The sequence below is a fragment of the Lucilia sericata genome, unplaced genomic scaffold (assembly GCF_015586225.1).
Source record: "Lucilia sericata isolate MDLA Ls3-8-SP2 unplaced genomic scaffold, ASM1558622v1 Contig000063F_arrow, whole genome shotgun sequence".
Lineage (NCBI taxonomy): Eukaryota > Metazoa > Arthropoda > Insecta > Diptera > Calliphoridae > Lucilia > Lucilia sericata.
In genome coordinates, this window is record NW_023994098.1 from 928,548 (window position 1) to 934,222 (window position 5,675).

General features: G+C 27.3%; 1 pseudogene; it reads right to left on the reverse strand.

Moving 5' to 3' along the window:
• Window positions 1–318: 318 nt before the first annotated feature.
• On the reverse strand, window positions 319–2,833 carry LOC119616255 (annotated as a pseudogene).
• Between the last annotated feature and the right edge of the window lie 2,842 nt (window positions 2,834–5,675).

Consider the following 5,675-nt stretch of genomic DNA (forward strand, 5'->3'; position numbering starts at 1 on the left):
TATACTGCAGTAAAATTTGCAATTTCTATTTTCCGGATTAAAAAATGTTTGTGCAATTATTTTTGCGATTTTTAAAATTCCAGGGAAATAGATTGACTTCGACTTTCTTCAGATGAAAATTCAGTTCCACTAACTGGCGCTTTCACATTGGACCCCATGGGTTTCTAAATAAATATGTGAATATAACCGCCTTAGGGCACTCAACTAAACTAAATTGGAAAATTATAAATTAAACATTTAAAAAATATGTAAGTTATAACAGTTTCTTTGAGAAAAGAACATAATTTAAATAACGTTAAATAATAAAAGATATTTTATAATTTTTATGTATCATCAAAAATAACATAAAGATGTTTTTAATAAAGAAATGTGTTTCAATTTAGTAGAATTCATCTTCAATAGCAACTGCTCTACTTTGTTGATTTTTTATTTGATCTTGGGAACTGTACATGTAAGCCACTTCACGTGCAGACGTCGCCATTTCTGGATTTTTATCATCGCGTATTCTTATAAATCGGGGAAAACGTAGTGAAACTCCTTTCTCTGGATCAGCAATTCCAATTGCAGCCTTGTGAATGGACTAATTGATAAATCAGCACATTTTACTTCCCAAACTTGAACGGGTTCAAACCAATCATCTGGTTCCAAAGTGTTGTCACAACATACGTACGATTTTTTAGATGGCAAAATATGATTTTTAAAGAATTCCGCATGTGTTTGTAGTGCTTCATCAGTAAAGCCTAAAAAGAGAATATTAATAAAATAGATAAAATAAAAGTTTCACTAAAGTAAGTACACAAATGAGCTGCACGATAATTTTATTTCTTAAAAAGTGATAAAATTGTATAAACATTTATTAAAAATAATTATAAAATTTATTCACATTTATCCCTTATTTGTATAAATAAAGATTCGGATAATATATATTATCCGGCGGTTTATACGATGGAAAATGTTTGTTAGAAAATTAAGAAGGAAAGCAATTTCATGCAAAGGAGTCTTTAAAGGCCAGAATAGGATTGTCAGGAGCTCAATATCAGTAGATTATATTGCATCGCTTTACCGCTCAATTTTTTGAACGATTCTCGAGTTAATTTTTTTGAAATATAAAATACAGCTGCTTAATAACCTGCAATAGATCGGTGTATTTACTGAAACACCTAATTGAGCAATGCCCTTAAGATCCCTATCAGAATCTTTAACAATGTGTATTCCAATAACACATTATTAAGAAATGATATTAGACTACTACTATGTAATCAGGATGATATGTAATAGCAAAGAACATTTATATACAATACATAACACCCCTCTCGTCAAGATGCGCAGTCTTGTAATAAATGTTCTTTGGTAATAGTCATTGAAAAGTACATACATATGTATGTATGTATGTACATTAGAGCTACAACTTTTTTAGGCGGCAAAATACCATATCACTATCTTATTGACAATACTGTCCTGACAATAAAACCAATTTATTAAGTCCAATTTGGTGTGAAAAAACCTCCCGCACAGAAAGTAATTTCTGTTTATTATTTTTTACTAAAATTATTATAAAAATTTTCATATAAATGCATACATATTATTATTAATATGCTATTTTATGTGATTTTTTTAATTCCGTAACAGAATTATGAAGAACAATTTTTCTTTTTAAGACCAAAGTAACAAAATTACAAAAGTGATGCGTAAAATATTTCTTTTGCCCATTTAGAAAAAGTAGAATTTATACAAAACTTCATCGAGTTTGGTACGGGAACTTTTTTCACGATTGCGATAATGCTAAAAAATAATACATAATTACTAAATTCTGTTCTCGCTCTACACAGGTTTTTGAATTTGCAAAACATGCAAAAACATTTTAATAGGCAAGTGGTTACAATTGAGTCACTATCAAGGTTTGCTGGCTACGGAGATTTTGTAAAATTTCTAAAGTGTAATTGCAATCGATATTTAGCTACTTACCAGTTCCTATTTTACAAATACTTTGATACTCTTCATTTTCATTATCATAACAAGCGAGTAGAAATCCTCCATAATTGCCGTACGCTTTCCTTTGCCTCTATAACCCACCAATTACAACTAAATCTAATGAATCGCCACATCCCGATAAATAGTCTTTTTTAAGTTTTAACCAATTTCTTGACCGTTTTGCAATTTCGTACGTCGAATCCTTGTGCAGGGTTTTTTAACCATCAATCCTTCACAATTGCCCTTTATAGATTCTTCAAGAAATTGTTGTACTTCATCTACGTCGCTAGTATCCATTGCCGTAGCAAATTGCCAAACACCTTCTAGTTCTGTAAAATGTTCTTTCATCATTTGCCTTCTCCAGCAAATGTATTTAAACCAATGGTTTTCCGTTGAGATACATAAATCAAATGCATAAAACACACACTTGGACTTTAATTTCATTTACATCCACATTTTTCGTTTACGGTGTGGATAGCACCTGAAATGGTAAATCATTTTCTGTTCCACATCCCAAGCTACGATTTCACTATCAAGTATATAAGATTGTACATTGGATTTTGGAAAGCTTCCTATGCGGCATATTGACGTCCGGATATTTCGATGTATTATTTTCTTGATTCGGGAAAATATTGAAATTACGCCATTTTCGTCGCAATGTATTTGTGCACGTTCTCCATCGTACTTCCATTCACATGTTATCATAAGACCATCAAAACGTTCCAATACCTCTGATACCCCTTAGTAGGTTGAGCTAACATCGGCTTAATGGGAATACCTGGCACCATGGGACACGAACCTGTACTTCATCCATTCCAAATTCTAATAAAGTTGGTATGATTTTATCATAATTCGGACATGGCTGTAAAAGAATAATACAATTACTTCAGTAAAAAACCAATCGATTAGAAAAAAAAACTAAAAAAATTTAAACCAATAATTATGAACAAGGAAACTAAAATATGCTAATGCATGTTTTTTGTGTGGTGCGCCGTTGGACCGATTTAAGAATTTTGGCATCGATTTGTTAGAGCATATTTTTACATATTTTACCTACAAGAGCATCATTTTGCATGATTTGACTTTTGTAGCATATTTAAGGTATATTTTGGAGTTTTTAGAGCACATTTAGTGCATATTTTAATGCTTTGTGATTTATTTTTTATTCGTAAAAATTAAATTTTTTTAATTTCACTACCTGTTTTACAATTTTGAAAAAATCGTTTATAGAGCTTGTAAATCAAGAAATTGAAGCTTGTCAGTTGGTACCTAAAGAAGTTGTCATATGTACATAGTTCCTCAAAAATTAATTGTCAAAAAATTTAAAAAATATATTTTTCATTTACAAAAAATAAAACTATTTAACGGTGTAAAAATGTCTTGTGTGTATGAGAAATGTGTAAGAAGTAAAATTATCAAGAACAAGTTTTGAGGTATTGTGAGAGAGTCAGACTTTCACCAGTGTGTTGAATTCACACAGAACTACACCATTTACAGTTGTATTTCAGAATTTTCCAGTTCTATTTCAGAAATTTCCATTTATATTTCAGAATTTTCCAATTATATTTCAAAAATTTCTAATTATATTACAGAAATTTCCAATTATATATCAGAAAATTCCAATTATATTTCAGAATTGTTTTTAATATTTCAGAAATTTCTACTTATATTTCATAAATGTCCACTTATATTTCAGAAATTTCCATTTATATTTTAAAAATTTCTAATTATATTTCAGAAATTTCTAATTATATTTCAGAAAATTCCAATTATATATCAGAAATTTCTAATTATATATCAGAAAATTCCAATTATATTTCAGAATTGTTTTTTATATTTCAGAAATTTCCAATTATATTTCAGAAATTTCTAATTATATTTCAGAAATTTCCAATTATGTTTCAGAAATTTCTAATTATATTTCAGAAATTTCTAATTATATATCAGAAAATTCTAATTATATATCAGAAGTTTCCAATTGTATTTCAGAATTTTCAAATTGTATTTCAGAAGTTTCCAGTTGTATTTCAGAGTTTTCAAATTGTATTTCAAAAATTCCAATTGTATTTCATAAATTACTTTTTTATACAAACATATTTATGTAACATTGTATGTAGGAATTTTAGGACGAATAATCTATGTACATATATTTTAATTTTGAAATGTATATGGATACATAGTTCTGTTCTGTCTTATAATTTTTATTACTGCATATTACTTATTTATACATAAATTGTATATCGAAAATAAAATACGAATCGTTAATATTTTATAAATACATGTGTTCAATTCAATATAAGTCGTAGTTAGCTAAACAACTCAGGAATTTGAGTTTAAACACTATTCAAATGGACAAAGGTTAGGTTGTAGTTGGTAAAACATGAAAAATATTATCAATTGTAGGTTGTTTTATAGTCCCAAATAACTAACAAAATATTTTTGTATAAAAATATAATTTCTGAAATACAATTGGAATTTTTTGAAATACAATTTGAAAATTCTGAAATACAATTTGAAAATTCTGAAATACAATTGGAAACTTCTGATATATAATTAGAATTTTCTGATATATAATTAGAAATTTCTGAATATAATTAGACATTTCTGAAACATAATTGGAAATTTCTGAAATATAATTAGAAATTTCTGAAACATAATTGGAACTTTCTGAAATATAAAAAACAATTCTGAAATACAATTAGAATTTTCTGATATATAATTAGAAATTTCTGATATATAATTGGAATTTTCTGATATATAATTAGAAATTTCTGAAATATAATTAGAAATTTCTGAAATATAAATGGAAATTTCTGAAATATAATTAGTCTGTGAGGAGATGCATATGTTATTGTTGTAAAACAATGTCATAGTCCAATTTCTTATTATTCTTTGATTATAATTTTTTTTATATAAAACCGATAACGTTGTATATCATAAGACCAATGTATTTTTGTCGTTTAAAAAACTAGTAACGATAATTACACAGGCCAACGAAATGAAGGTTTGTGAAAACTTCTGAAATCAATGCGACTGATTTTAATGTAGTTTTAGCTGCTGAAACCGAATCTGATATCTGTTTTCTCTATCACCCACATTTTATATAATTATAAAATATATATTTTTTCGATGTCATCTTAAATACGGGACTTCATTATATATTTTTCCTAAACTAAAACTAAATAATATTTCACTATATTTTCAACAAAATTATCCAATATAGCATAGCTTGAGTTTGACTTTCACAGTTTAACATTATTCGAATTTACTAAAACTTCAGACGTATGTTTTCTATTATAAAAAAGTTGAAAAGTTTTTATAAAGTACATAACAGTAAAGAATAAAGCCAGTTTTTCAAAAATTGAACCAAATATTGTTTTCTCTGAAATTAAAATCGCAGGTACCGCTAATATGTGATAGATATCGACCTTATTTCTTTACTATTGTATTCCTTTCTTTATTGTCCATAAGTCACATGGAGATTTTCTTAAAATTGTAAAATTTACTTAACAAAATTGTTAAACGTTTAAAACTAGAGTTTAGAAACTGCCGTTTGAACGTTTCCCATACCCCAAATACGGGTTTCGCTATCAAATGACTAAAAAATCACATTTAAATTAATACGAATATATTAAATGTAATGACATGGTTTTTAGAATAATTTTTTTTAAATATTTCTCAGTTAAGTAGTTTGTGAAACTAAA